General features: G+C 40.7%; 1 long non-coding RNA gene across 1 annotated transcript in view; it reads left to right on the plus strand.

The window, feature by feature from the left end:
• Positions 1–15,627, plus strand: part of LOC131509293 (uncharacterized) — a 127,142-nt gene that overhangs the window by 99,734 nt on the left and 11,781 nt on the right. The window lies entirely within an intron of this gene.

Below are 15,627 nucleotides of genomic sequence, written 5' to 3' on the forward strand. Positions count from 1 at the left end.
GTGATTACTCCTCTGCTTTTGTAGCTTCTTTCAAAAAGCCTCTGTTAACCCATGAGGCACCTTTCTGTGGATTAAATAAAACAAATGCCTCTCAAGGATAATGCAGCCCCAACCAAGCTGGTGGCCATGGTGGGTTCTGTTTCACTTACCCCTTGCCCCCTCATCCAGGTGCCCTTGTGCAGTGAGCAGCCTTGGCAATGGTATGTGCTCACCCTGTTTTCACCTACTTCTCCTGCTCTCAAGTATAAGAAAAATGAATACCTAGGGGTGCCTGGGTGCCTCAGTCAGTTAAGCAGTTAAGCAGTTAAGTATCTGACTTCCCCTCAGGTCATGATCTCATGGCTTGTGGGTTTGAGCCCTGTGTGGGGCTCTGTGCTGACAGCTTGGAGCCTGGAGCCTGCTTCAGTTTCTGTGTCTCTGTCTGTCTCTGCCCCTCCCTCACTCATGCTTTCTCTCTCTCTCTCTCTCTCTCTCTCTCTCTCTCTCTCTCTCTCTCAAACAAATAAACATTAAAACATAAAAAAATAAAATAAAAAAACACTGTTAGGAAGAAGAGTGTGTGAGGTGCTGGAAGAAATAACTTTGAAATATTAAAGAAATGCAAATTGGGCCAATTCCAGCCACAACAACTTCACTCTTTATGTATTCTTCCTTCTTTTTATGTATCCCCTATCGATTGTTAAAATGGGACTCTTGCTCTTAGAGTTTTTGCAGAGGCCTCACCTCTGAGAACCAGATATTCCAGCATTCCAAAGAGAGTATTGGACCACCTATGCAGGGTCTACTGAGACTGTGACTTCTGTTCTGCTGGCATTAGTCTTTGGCCTACCTCCAAGTGAGAATAAGTGATATGAGATTCTAGGATTGAGAGTATCTTTGGAGAGAGTTGTCAGTGGGGAGGTAGGGCTGGGAAGGGGAGTGTTTCTACCATTTCCAAGCAACTAAGGAAGGGGATCTGTAAGAGACACTCACAGAGAAGTTGTTATTATGTCCCCTGGAATGTAAGAGAACATCTAAAAAATCTGCAGAGGAGAGACTGTCTCTAGCTTGTTGCTGTAGAGCCATGGAGTAGAGAGTTTTGTTGTCATGAGCTGTATTTCTAGAATTTGGTGAGTCAAGGATGTTCCCCTTGGTCAGATGACCCCATGGAAGGAACCAAACTGGGTCATTCTGTAATGGACTCTACCCAAGAGAACTGCCTGGAGGTGCCCCCCCAACAGATGGGGGTAACTTGCCAGAAACCACAGGGCGGGGGTCCAGCTGCTATCTTGAGGAAATTCTTACCTATGAGAAGTCTTTGAAGAATCCATAAAAGTGCTTCAGAAGAGAGAGTGTTGGTGTTTAAATTCTGTACCCTAAAAAGAGCATTGGTGCCAAATTATAACTCACCAATCAGATAAGGCCTTTTTTCCTCTTAACTGTTTTTCCTACCTGGCTCCAACCTTGGAAGAATGAAAACCCAGCAGGCCAGACTGGCAGATGAGGTGAGCAGGCAAGAAGGGAGAAACATCCTCTCCTCCCTCTGTCACTTATAATTTCCTGGTGTGTGGGGTAGACCAGAGCTAGTGGATGGGAGAAACTTAAAATTCAGTAAATTGGGGAGTATTGGTAATATACTGGGTGCTAAACACAATGGATGGATTTTGTTATTATCTGAGAGTAACTGGTAAAGCCATGAGATGTTTTGGAGGCTTTATCCAGAAAGAGGGAAGTACAACCTGAGAGAACTACTATAGAATCCCTGGATGGTGGGGGGAAGAACAGTGTTACTTTGTGTTCACATCTTTGCAAATTGCAGTTTAGTTACTGAGCCAGTTCTGTGTTAATACGAAGAGCCTTACTTGCAGAGATGTGCATATATGTTCCGGAGTCTGTCCCTTCTCACCTCAAGGATGTCAACCCCACATTTGTCTCTTTCCTTTTGTGCATCACTGACTTCTCCCTCTCTACTGAATCTTTCTCACCAGCACATAAAAATAACTTTAAAAAATAACCCATCTTAAAAAAAAATGATCCCATCAACCCTGTAGTGACTGCTGTGTTCCCTGTTTCCCTTTACTGAGAATTTCTTTGAAAGAGTTGGCTGACATCATGGTCTGTGCTTCTTTATCCCTTACTCTCTCCTTAGCCCACTTCAATGGGCTTTCACCTCCACTACACCACCCAGCAAGCTCTTATCAGGCTCAGCTGTTCTCCATCTGCATCTTACTTGGTTTCTCAGCTGAACTTGGTAAGGTTGACCAGTTCCTCCTTCTTGAGACATGTTCTTCTCCAGGCTTCTGTGTGATACATATATCTGAACTCTTCCTCCTCTACTGGCTGTTCCTCAACAGCCAGCTCTTCCTCCTCCACCAGCGCCTATCCTTAACCTCTTCTCTCTGTCCAAATTCTCTCCCTAGACCATTGTATCCATCCTGGGGGCTTCCAGGACAGTGGAAGTATCCATCTGGACAGTGCAGATGTAACACATTTCCACCCTTGCAGAAAGTTTTACTGGCCAGTGCTGGAAAAAAATGAAAAAGAAAAGAGGTTCTTGTTATTAAGTGAAGCTGACTTTAATCAGACTCAACAAAATAAATTTCTTCTTGTGTCTATTTTGTTAATTAAAAAAAATTTTTACCCATTTCATCAAAGTTTTTAAAATAAAGTAACATAAGGTTGCTCATCGTATTCCCTTATCTGTGAAATGTCTACAGTGATGATCTCCTTTGTCTTCCTGATCTTGGTCATTTATGTTTACCCCATCCTTTTTTCTTGATCAATTTTACTAAGGGTTTATCAATTGTATTAATATTTTCTTTTTTTTTTTTTTTTTAATTTTTTTTTTCAACGTTTTTTATTTATTTTTGGGACAGAGAGAGACAGAGCATGAACGGGGGAGGGGCAGAGAGAGAGGGAGACACAGAATCGGAAACAGGCTCCAGGCTCCGAGCCATCAGCCCAGAGCCTGACGCGGGGCTCGAACTCACGGACCGCGAGATCGTGACCTGGCTGAAGTCGGACGCTTAACCGACTGCGCCACCCAGGCGCCCCTGTATTAATATTTTCAAAGAACCAAATTTTGGCTTTATATTCTCTATTCTGTGTTTCTTATCTATTTCATTGATTTCTGCTCACTAATATCTCCTTTCTTCTATTTTCTTTGCATTTCATTGGTCTGAAATGGGAATTAGGTTTATTTATTTTTTTCAATCTTTCTTGACCCCCCAACCCCACCCACAAAATGCACTATGCATTTGGAACTATAGGTTTCCTTCTTGGCATCACTGTTTAATATGTCACTTGTATTATCATTCAGTTCATAATGTTTTCTAATTTTATTTGATTCTTTTATCCTTGAGTTATTTAGAAGCATATTACATAATTTCCAAGTATTTGGGGAATTTTCGAATTCCATTGTAGTCAGAGAATATATTCCGTATTTCTATTCTTCGAAAAAATGTAACACTTCCCTTAAGGCCAGCATAGAGTGTATTTTGTTAATGTCTACTATTAACATACTGACATTGGCTCTCTTCTGGTTAGTGTCTGCACAATACATTTTTTACTATCCTTTTACTATTACTTCTATATCTCTATATTTAAAGTGATTCTATCGTCAACAGCATTTAGTTTGGGTTTGGGTTTTTATTCAATCTAGCATCATTTTTTTAAAAATTTGGCTATTTGGCTCATTGTTATTATTTTAATTTATTTTTTTTAACGTTTATTTATTTTTGAGACAGAGAGAGACAGAGCATGAACGGAGGAGGGTCAGAGAGAGAGGGAGACACAGAATCTGAAACAGGCTCCAGGCTCTGAGCGGTCAGCCCAGAGCCCAACGCGGGGCTCAAAGTCACGGACCGCGAGATCATGACTTGAGCCGAAGTCCGACGCTTAACCGACTGAGCCACCCAGGCGCCCCTGGCTCATTGTTATTAAGTGGAGTAACGGGTATAGTTGGAGTTAAGTCCACCATCTTACTTATTTTTTATTTGTTCCTATGTTCTTTGTTCATTTACTCCTCCTTTGGGTTAATCAGGCATATTTTTAAGCTTTGTTTCTTGACTCCATTATTAGATGGTTAGTTATAAATTATTTTTTTTTATTTTAGGATTTCTCTAGAGATTTAATACAGTCCATCCTAATCTTTGTGCTATTATCATATAATTTTGTTTAAATGTGTTATAAATCCCACAAGACATTATTACTGTTACACGAAATACTCAATAACATTTTATGTTTATATTTATACTTTCTGCTGCTCTTCATTCCTTCTTTCAGTTCCGTGCTTTCATATGATTATTTCCTGTCATTGGTTTAGTAGTGTGGGTCTGCTGGTGAAAACTTGTCTCATTTTTATTTTTCTAAAAGTTTATTTATTTTGCCTTCACCTTTGAATGATATTTAAATGAGTATAGAGTTCTAGAATGGCACTCTTTTATTTTAGCACTTTGAAGACGTTATTCCATTATCTCCATTGGCTTCCATTATATATGTTGGAAAATCAGTCTTTAGTTTTATTGTTGCTTCTTTGAAGTTAATGTTTTTTCTCTGGCTGCTCTTAAGATTTTCTCTCAATCCTTGATTATTAGAAGTTTAACAAAAATATGTGTGTCTTTCTTTTTGTTTATCCTGCTTAGAAGTTGCTGAGCTTCTTGAATCTGTGGAACATCTCTCACCAACTTAGGATAAGTTTTGGCCATGATTTCTTCAAATATTGTTTCTGCTTCAATTTATTTCTCTTCTTTTGGTATTCCAGTGAAATATGGTAGACCTTTTAACTTTGCTCCGTATGTCTTTACTGCTCGGTTTTGTTTTTATAGATTCTTTCTATCTGTGGTTGAATTTGTATACTTTTTACCATCCTGTCTTAGAGTCTGGTAATCTTGTCTTCCTCTCTGCTGTTGAGTCTGGTTAAATGCAGCCAATATTTTCTTGGCCTCAGATATTGTATGTTTCAGATAGAGGATGCCCATTTGACCCTTTTACATAGATTTCAATTCTCTGTTGATATTACTTATCTTTTCATTAATTTCCCCCTTTTTTCTTCTATTTCCTAGAATATATCAATCAGTTAAAATCCTTGTCTGCTAGCTTCAATATATGGATTGTCTGTAGGTCTGCTTCTATTATTTATCTTTTCTCTTGATAATCATTATAAGTCACATTTTCTTGCTTCTCTGAATGTGTAGTATTTTTGTTTGTTTGTTTGTCAGGCATGGTATACAAGAACACTGCAGAGACTACAGATAATGCTTCACCCTAGGGAGGGTTTCCACTTTCCTCATTAGGCAGATAGTTGGGGGGGGCTTATCTTTGAGATGGGTAGGGTTTAAGTTGTATCTTTAGTGAGGCTTAGTCCACTTCTGTCTTTATCCCATTCCTCAAACATAGCTCTTCTGGGCTTTTGATTAAAGCCTGTAGGATCTTTATCTTTTCAGTCCTGAAAGACTGGGAAATTTAGTGCTGTATTTTTGAGGTTTTGAATTTAGCTCTTTATCCTCCTACTCCTTGCTCCATCAGAACCTCAAAATCTGGAAGATGTCCTAAGGGGAGCCTGGCTATGTGTTTGAATGACAAGACCTTTTTCTCTAGTTACACTTTTTATCCTTAGCACCGCAAAACTAGAGAAGATTGTATTATGCTCTTTGGAAGCCTTCAGCCCAACTTCCCAGCTTCCTTTGCATAGCTTTTGAACTCAGAAGCTGTCCCATGGGGAAAACCAGCTATGTGTTTAGTACTTCTCAAGTTTAGTTTCTCTCACCAGCCCCATGTGACTGCCAAAAACCTCTCTGGTTTCTCTTTCCTCAAGAAATTCTTCTTTACCAGCCAAATCTAATTCTCAGTCCATGCCCAGAATTGTCAAATATCCCCAAAGAAGAAAACAACTGGTAATTTATGTGGCCCTTATTGCTTCCTCATTTTCTGGGACCCTTACAAATGTAACTTTTGTAGTCTGTCTGGCTCTTTCTTGTTGTTCCAATGGGAATTCTAAGCTGCCATGACCTACCACGTTTTACTTAGGAAGAGGAGTCCCCTGATCCTTATGTTTTATGGGAAAAGGCTCACCAATATGCTTACAACTTCAAGAATTGAAGAGGGCCATAGCCTGCTTCTAGTACTTGGATTCCACGATGTGGAAGGTTACATTGGTGGTCCACACTTGGGCTGTTAATTGCAGAGGCCCTGAGCAATTAAATGGCATAGCCTTGGAGATACGGCCAAATTTGATGTGAGGAAGAAAGCTGCCAGAATGAATGGTAGCTTTTGAATGGACTATGTAAGCTTGCAACAATAACTGTAACTAGCAATAATCAAAATTGACTGGTGCTATAGGACTCTGAATATGAAGTGGTATGAACGCCTTTATAAGTTTTTGCTCATATTATCTTTTTCATATACATATACACAAATACATACATACATATGTATGTATATATAAATGTATATAATATGTATATTTTTACTCTAACCCCACTTTTCAGTCATTATTAATAGATGGGGATTTATTTTTGTATTTAATTATGCTTTTAAATTATATTATTCCTTTTCAAGAACAATACTGACATTTTAAACTAGATCCACATCTTTTATAACATGACTAACTAGTTTATAGTTCCTTTTTTTGGCTTCATGTTTTGGTCAGTTGAAGGATGCCTTCAAGTTATTTCTTCTAGAAGTTATATTGGTATTTTATAAGTACTTGCATGCCTGACCATGTCTCTTATTGTCTTCATGAATGAGAAATTACCTTGAAATCCTCAGGCTACAATTTTTTTTCCCCAAAACCTCTAGATCAGTGGTTCTCAACTTTGACGGCATATTGTCATCTCCCGAGAAGTTTGAAAAATACTGATGGCTGGGTCCCACCCCCAGAAATTCTGATGTAATTGGTCTGAGATGTGGCCTGAACATCAGGATTAAAAACAAAATAAAAAAATAACAATAAGAAATATGCTTGGGCCCCATTCTAAGTCAATTAAACCGAATTTCTGGGAGGAAGCGTGGATGTTGGCACACTTCTTCCGCCTTGTGTGAGAAATTCTCAAATTTGCCAACCACACTGTCACTTTCCAACAGTGTTGATTTTGTGCTTTATTGCCATCAATGTGGATTTGAATTTTGCTTTCACATTCTTACAGTTTTTGTAATCCTTTCTTACTTGTAATCTCCCTTTTAATCTGATTCTGTAGTCTCTTTACGCCAGTTAACAGCTTTCTTACAGCTTTCCTCTCTTTTGCTATGGATGTGAGTCATTTTACATCTTACAAAATCATTTTCTGAAGTTTTCTTTTATATTTTTCAGGCGATTTTTTTTTTTTTTAACATTTATTCATTTTTAAGAGAGAGACAGAGAGTGAATGGGGAAGGGGCAGAGAGCAGAGGGTAGACACAGAATCCCAAGCAGGCTCCAGGCTCTGAGCTGTCAGCACAGAGCCTGACGAGGGACTGGAACTCACAAACCGCGAGATCATGACCTGAGCCGAAGTCGGACGCTCAGCCAACTGAGCCACCCAGGCGCCCCTCAGGAGATCATTTTTGAAAGCTTGTTTTTCTTTTATATGTCCAGAATAATGCTCCCTATCCCTTTTTCCCAGAGTTGCTTTTTTTTGTTTTGTTTTGTTTTGTTTTTTTCTGTGTGGTTTTTTTTGTGTGTTTTTGTTTGTTTGTTTTGTTTTGTTTTGTTTTGTTTTTGGTCAGACCCCAATTTTTATTTTTCTGGTGGTGCATTCTTTCTTTTTTTCTCTTATCTCAAGTAAGGCAAAACCAATCATATTGGCCCCACTCTCAGGCAAGGTGGATGATAGATGATTACTTTTCATAAATCCCCTTCTATAGCACTTTTACGCATTCTCATCTCCAAATCTAATTGCAGAGGCTTTCTCTGTGCATTGTTTTGCTATACAAGGAAACATCTTTTACCTCTCTTTGCCTGGCACTCTCATACTGTGATTGGGCACAAAGTACTGTTTAAAATTTTAATTCCAGGGGCGCCTGGGTGGCGCAGTCGGTTAAGCGTCCGACTTCAGCCAGGTCACGATCTCGCGGTCCGTGAGTTCGAGCCCCGCGTCAGGCTCTGGGCTGATGGCTCGGAGCCTGGAGCCTGTTTCCGATTCTGTGTCTCCCTCTCTCTGCACCTCCCCTGTTCATGCTCTGTCTCTCTCTGTCCCAAAAATAAATTTGAAAAAAAAATAAAAATAAAAATAAAATTGTAATTCCAGTATAGTTAACATACAGTGTCATGTTAGTTTGAGATGTACAATATAGTAATTCAACAATTCCACACAACGCCTGCTGCTCATCACAACAAGTGTACTGCTTAATCCCCATCTTCCCATTCATCTCCCCCTGGTAACCATCAGTTTGCTCTCTGTAGTTAAGAGTCTATTTCTTGGTTTGTCTCTCTTTTTTCCCTTTGCTTATTTGTTTCATTTCTTAAATTCCACATATGAGTGAGATCATTTGGCATTTGTCTTTTTCTGTCTGACTATACACAAAAATAAACTCAAAACGATTGAAGACCTAAATGTGAGACTCGAAACCATAAAAATACTAGAAGACAGCACAGGCAGTAATGTCCTTAACATAAGCTGTAGCAAAATTTTTCTAGAAGGGAACTAGATGCAAAATAAAGTATCGGGACTATATCCAAATAAAAAACTTCTACACGGTGAAGGAAACAATCAATAAAATTAAAAGGCAACCTACTGAATGAGGGAAGATATTTGCAAATGACATATCCAACACAGGGTTGGTATCAAAAAATATATAAAGAACCTATACAACTCAACACCCAAAACTCAAAAAAATCCAATTTAAAAATGGGCAGAAGACATGGGCACAATGTACTTTTAAAAACATCGTCCAGCAACGCTCTTACACACTTTTTCTCCACTTTCCACCCACAGTGCTTTCCTTATGGGGACCTCTTATCTCAGGAAGCTGTTCACTAACACCAAGATATACCTCCTGCTTTACTTCTGGCACTGTTGTTTTCTGGGGTTTTCCATGTCTGCCAGATGATGACATGAACTGGAAACAGAAGCCACCCAGAGAGCAAGACCAGTGGGAGAGGGAATCACTGATGTGCTTTCCAGTGGGCCTATGGCTGACTCTGAATCAGTGGCCTATCAGGAGGGACAGAGTTGAAGTTCCTTCCTGTCCTTCTTCAGAGAGATGAGTTGGGGTAAAAACTGGGTAGGCCATTCTTTATCTGTGTCTGGATTAGAACTAGTATATCTACAAAGCTCCATGGGTGGTTCTAGTGCATACAAGGTGGAGAGCCACTGTTTTCGTCAGCAGTTGGAAGGAGCTGAAGGAGGGACTAGTGGGGCATCATTTCAAACTGGAAACTCAGGCTGAACCTGAGCAGACCAACCCATGGAGGTGAGAGTCAAGTGGAAACCAAGACAAGTAGTGAATAGGATTTGCAGTCATCCACGTGATGGTGTTACTGGGACAGTGACCCTGAGAGGGGGAGAAGGGGCAGATCTGAGGAATAATACAGAAGCAACATTGACAGCCCTTGGATCCTGAGCAGATGTAGCGGGAAGAAAGGGAAAGAGTTGGTGACAATGTTAAAGATTCCACCTTCCTGAGTATGTTTTGTAGGCGTGAAGAAAGAAATACTTGTCTGGTCTCTTTAGAAATAGCATATTGAGGTTAAAAGGTGGCAGCATTTATTATTTAGCTTTATCTATTCACTCACAAATATTTACTGAACACCTACTATGTTCCAGTCTGTGTTAGATCCTGGGGATACAATAGTGAAAAAGGACATAGGCCTTGTCCTCACAGAGTCTTTTTAGTCTAGGTGCTTTAGATACAGACAGCCTCAATCAAATCAATCATACCAGTGAATGTGTATTATAACCTGAGGGGAATGCTCTGAAGGAAAAGAACCCCCCTGCTATGAAAACATGTAATAAGGGAAGCTGAGGAAGAAGCGGAGGGAGATCTGAAACACAGCACTCCAGGCGGGAGAACATTCCAGGAGGGAGAACAGGTGACACGTTTCCTAAGGGCTCTAGGAGATGGAAGAGCCCCAGTGTGGCAGGAACTCCGTGTGATGAGAGCAGGTTTGAGAAGAGGCCAGACAGGTGAGCAGCATCCTGCAGAAAGAAGACCCCTCTGTCACTCTGTCCCCTTCTGTCATTCTGTAAGCTCTGCGGCACTCAACTCTGCGCTGCTCATTTCTGTCGGTGTAGCAAACCGGTCAGAGGTTGCTGATCTATGCAGCCTAAGTGAGCAAGAGGTTGTCTTAGGCACTTCCCATGAAATTCTATATGATGATTAAGAAAACAGGGGCGCCTGGGTGGCGCAGTCGGTTAAGCGTCTGACTTCAGCCAGGGCACGATCTCGCGGCCCGTGAGTTCGAGCTCCGCGTCAGGCTCTGGGCCGATGGCTCGAAGCCTGGAGCCTGTTTCCGATTCTGTGTCTCCCTTTCTCTCTGCCCCTCCCCCGTTCATGCTCTGTCTCTCTCTGTCCCAAAAATAAAAAAAATTAAAAATTAAAAAAATTAAAAAAAAAACGTTGAAAAAAAGAAAACAAAAAAAACCTTTCTCTCTGCTTAGAACTGCTACAAATATTTAATTTGGTTTGGAAGGGCAGAAGTGTCCCAGTAAATCTATATTATAAATGTGTCCAAAGCTATCTCTTTCTGTAAATCCAGTAGTTTTTTTTCAGTGAAGAAACTGCTGCATTCTGCGTCATCTCTCTCCGAAAACAAGCGAACATGCGCTTATGTGCCTACACTGGGCTTCTCGGGCTTTTATGAAGCTTCCCTCTGTCATCCTCATCTTCAAGCAAATGTACTCTGATCTGTGGTGTGAAAGGTGATTCCTCCTCACATGTGTCTTTTTCTCCTCCCTATTTCTGGGCAAGTTGTATGATAAGCTAGGCTGAGCCAAAGTGGGGGAAAGAATTAAACCCCACCAGAAAAAAATAAGTCCGGGGTGCCTGGGTGGCTCGGTCATTGAGCGTCCAACTTCAGCTCGGGTCATGATCTTGCCGTTCATGAGCTTGAGCCCCATATCGGGCTCGCTAATGTCAGCCTGTCAGCACAGAGCCCGCTGCAAATCCTCTGTTTTTTTCTGTCTGCCTTTCCCCTGCTTGTGCTCTCCCCCAAAATGAATAAATATTCAAAGAAAAAAATAAATCCCAACCCCCTCAGGAAGCACATCTGATATTTCCCTATTCATAGTTCTTTGAATATGACTGATAGCTGTCAGAATAATTGCAGGCTGATTTTTCCCTCCATTTTTAAACTGATTTTTTTTTGTTTGATTAATTGATTGATTTAGCCTGACATTTCTCAAATTTTGACCTTTATGTGACTTTAGTCCCAGCAGAACTTCACTTTTCAGTCCACACCCTTGCTACACATCCCCAAATGCCAGTACTTTTCTCTTATTCTAATCTAGTCTCCTTCCCCCACCCATGTCTCTCTCTCTCTCTCTCTCTCTCTCTCTCTCTCTCTCTCTCTCTCTCTCTCTCTCTCTCTCACTGGCTTTTCACACTTTCTGCATTTGGCTTTCACTCTCGTGTTGCCCTTGTACCTCCTCTCTTTCTTACTCACATTTTCTCCCTATTTCTCTCACACTCACTGTCTCTCTCTCCCTCTTATTCTCTCTCCTACAATTTGTAAAATGATCTCGCCATACTTGTAGTTTCACCTACCACCTGCACAGAGGTATCTTCTCTATATTTGTAGTTATGGGGCTCTTTGAGTTGCTAATAACAAAAACCAGCTTTTACTGGATGCAAAAAAGAAGGGGAAATTTATCAGAAGGTTAGAGACATCTCCTAGAATCAAGGGTTGAACAATCATGAACAGATATGGTTCGAGTCCACTGCTAATATGTGAAGTTAAAATCACTAATTCCCAATCTCCTTGCTTTTCTATTCCTGGTTTCAAATTTTTGGAAGAGAGAATTTGACCGTCTCAGACCTAATGGTGGATCAATCAAATCTGGATAGAGGTGCAGAGTTGTGTTTAGGCAGGCGAGACCACTTCAGATCCGCCTATGTCTGTTGGGTTGTTCCCAGTGTTCATAAACTAGACAGCAACCCACATGGTTGTACACTGAAATCTCAGTCCAATCCTAGTTTTCTGCCTTTTGGATGATAGACTTACTCAGATGAACCTTAGCAGTGACTGAAATTCTCATTTTTCCTCTAATACCTACTGTTCTTCAATGGGTATCACCAAGAAAATAGTCTCTTGCCTGGTTCTCCAGCTTGGTTGTTATCAACAATCCCTGACTAGCTTCACTCCACACTACACATCCAGTAACAATAATACAAATCCATACCTGTGTGTAAAGAAGAAGAGAACCCAACCAATAAAAAACATAAAGCTCAGAGGATAATTACAAATAATTCATCAATTTTTTTCAGCGGGAATTGGGCTTTGGTCACAGTAAATAGAACATTTTAATTTAAAAAAAGAGTTGTCTAATTATTCATTTATTTATCTATTTAAAATGCTTTCTGAGTACTGATTCTGTGCTGGTTTCTACTGGGGGCCATGAGCACAGTGGTGAGCAACATTAGCCATGTCCCTTGAACTTGGATCCTCTAGTCTAGCAAGGATGACCAAAGACTGAAGAGCCTTGCAGAGCTGTCTATAATTTACAATTATTTTATGTGCTCCAAAAGGAGATGAATGAGGGTCTATGCACACAGTAAATAGGAGGTCAGGGAAGTCTTTTCCTGGGGAACTGATGCTTGCTCTGAGATCAGAAGGCTGGGAGTGGGGGTGTTAGGGATGAGAAATTGAGAAGAACCTTCCGGGCAGAGGGAGCAGGGAGTACGTGGGCTCTGGTGCTTTTGAGGAACTGGGAATCTGGTGTGCCATGGGAGAGCAGAGATGAATGGAGGAGCAGAGTAGAAGGCAGATGGGACAGCAGGCTGGGCCAGCCCTTGTGAGCAGGTTACAGATTTCAGGCAAGGGGCCATCAAGAGCTTCTTAAGCAGTAATGCAACAGAACAAAATTCAAGTTTTAAAATGATTATGCCAGCTCCTGTGTGGGAATGAGCTAGAAGGGATTGAGAGAGGATATGGGCAAAGTGAGGGGTGCATTGAGTGAAATCTGGAAACAGCTCTTGTGAAATGTTCGCATATCTGTAGAATTGGCAGAAAGCCAAAATTCTCGGATAATTTTATGGTTTTTTTCACTTTGAGCCTGCCAGTCGTCATAGTTCAGAGGTTATATGAATAAAGTAGTAATAACGTCAAGACAGAAATGTTAAATGACTAGGTTTTGCCCCAGATGATGAAAGAATAATATTATGCATGAATCAAGGATAAGCCCTAGGTTTCTGGCTTTAGAAATTAGGTAAATGTTTGGTGTGACTGCCTGCACTATCTCTTTTATTTCTCTTTGAGAGAAGGTTATCCAATCACAAGGGGCCATCTTGGTTATGCTTTTTCTTCAGTTGGTCAATATTCTAACTTTGCATGCATACGTAATTGATTTCTTTTGTCACCCACTATTGGAGATAATATATCTTTTTTTTTTTTTTTTTTAAATGCTTGTATTTTTCTTAAAGGCCTGAAAATATGTTTGGAGGATTGCAGGAAGTACTGAATTTAGGTACTTAAGTCATTATGAAAGATATCCTTCAAAGCTCTCTGGTAGTTTATGACTCACTCTAATTCAAGTTTATTAAAAACATACTGAGGGATTTTAAAAGTAGCATTTTAAACACTGGCGATTGTTCATTTTGATGGAAAATTTGGAGGCAATCTGAGTATCCACTGCTAGAAAAAAGGAAGGCAAACTGTGCTGGACACAGAGATCAGAAGGAAGAGACTGGATGTCCACACAGCAAGAGCTGTGTTTGGTGTACAACTATTTCAATGAGGAAAATAGGGTTGAGGCTAGAGTATTTCAGACTCACAGTAAAATTTAATTTTCTTATAAAATTGTAATAGTTTACTCCTTCCTTCTTCCCTCTTTTCTTCCAGTCACTCATTCAGTTAGTGTTTTTTGAGTCTCAGCCACCGTGCTAGGTACTGAGGATATTGTATAGAATAACATACACATTCCTCCCCCAGTGGAGTAGGGAGATAGACTTAAACAAATAATCACATAAATACATGGGTACAGATTGTGATAAATTCTTTGGAGAAAAAATACAAGTTACTAAATTTCAAAGAGGCAGACGAGGATAGGCCTCTTGGACAAAGTGACCTTTGACTTGAGACGTAAAGAATGGTATTTCCCCAGGAGAAGCTGGGAGAAGAACATTTCAGTCCACAGGAATAGCCTGGACAACACACCCCAAGAGAAAAAGGGCCTGGTATCCATGAGAAAATGAAAAGAGCTTGATATGAGTGCATACTGGAGGGAAGGAGACTGGGGTAAAAGATGAGGCTGGAGAGATATGAGGAGGCCAGGCCATTACAGGCCCTCTAAATCTTGTTACTAATCTTACATGTTTACCCACAGACGAATGACCTCTGTTGAAGGGCTTTGAGCTGGGGAGTAAAATGATTTGATTGACATTATAAGACTATGTCTATGCTATACGGAGAAAGGATTGGAATTGAATACGAATGGATGCAGTGGCTTGGGTGAGAGGCGGTTTGCACAAGGGAGTGGTAGTGCAGATGGAGAAACATGGGTCGATTTGAAAGATATCCTAACAGTAGAATAATTATAACTCAGTGTTACATTAGATATAATGATGAGAGAATGGTGAAATCAAGAATTTTTTAAAAAGCAGAACTGTTTCACAGTGCCTCGAAGACAGTTAGGGCATCAACAGAATTCCTTAGGGACTCCACTAATTGAGTGGATTCCAACCGCTCAATAAGGAAAAGTTACATGTTCTTTCTACAACTTGCCACAGAACACTGTATGACTTTGACATAGTAAGGGCTCCAGCAGCTTCGCTGTGGCAGGAGCAGCAATAACCAGAAGGTGCTTAGGGGAAGATGGCAGAGCAATGGGACAGACTGGAAGAAGTGTCCTTGTTCACTGGGTCTGTATGAGGCACTCTGGGAACTTCCGGAAACCTTGGTAGGATAGAACTTAAAAAGGAGGCCGAGGTCCATGTAAGTAAGCATGTGGGACAGAACCAGCAGCAGCTGGTTTATTACTGTTAGAGTGACCTCATTATGTGAATTAGTTGTATATGGGCTCAGAAGATTAGCTAGGGATATCGGGGAAGGCCTGGTCAGGCTTGAGGTGGGCCTGCTGGTTTAGGATGTATAAAGATAGAGGAATTGGGCGGGGCTCTGGGAGGGGTGTGTGTGCGCGCGTGCGCAGAACTTCAGACAGAAGAAACAGCTTCAGGACAGGTCCCAGGCCACACGTTTTGGCAGAAGCGGTGTATGCCTGAAAGAAGACAGAGAGAGGTAGGGCTGCAAAAAATGGGCAGAACCAGACTATGTTAGATGTGCACTATAGCAGGCTTAGAACTTTGGACTTTGCTTCATAGGAAAAGGGGAATCTTTGAAAGTTTTGGAGCAGGGCAATATTACAATTTTGTTATAGGGAAAATAATTTGGTAGCAGCGTGTAAAATAAAATATTTTGAGAAAAGACCGGAAGCCAAGACCAACGTTGTCCACAGGAAGAGTAAGGGATTCCTCGGACCTAGAACATGGAAGGTGGGGTAGAAGTAGAGGGAAGAT

This window comes from Neofelis nebulosa, chromosome 4, assembly GCF_028018385.1.
Source record: "Neofelis nebulosa isolate mNeoNeb1 chromosome 4, mNeoNeb1.pri, whole genome shotgun sequence".
In the NCBI taxonomy this organism is placed as follows: domain Eukaryota; kingdom Metazoa; phylum Chordata; class Mammalia; order Carnivora; family Felidae; genus Neofelis; species Neofelis nebulosa.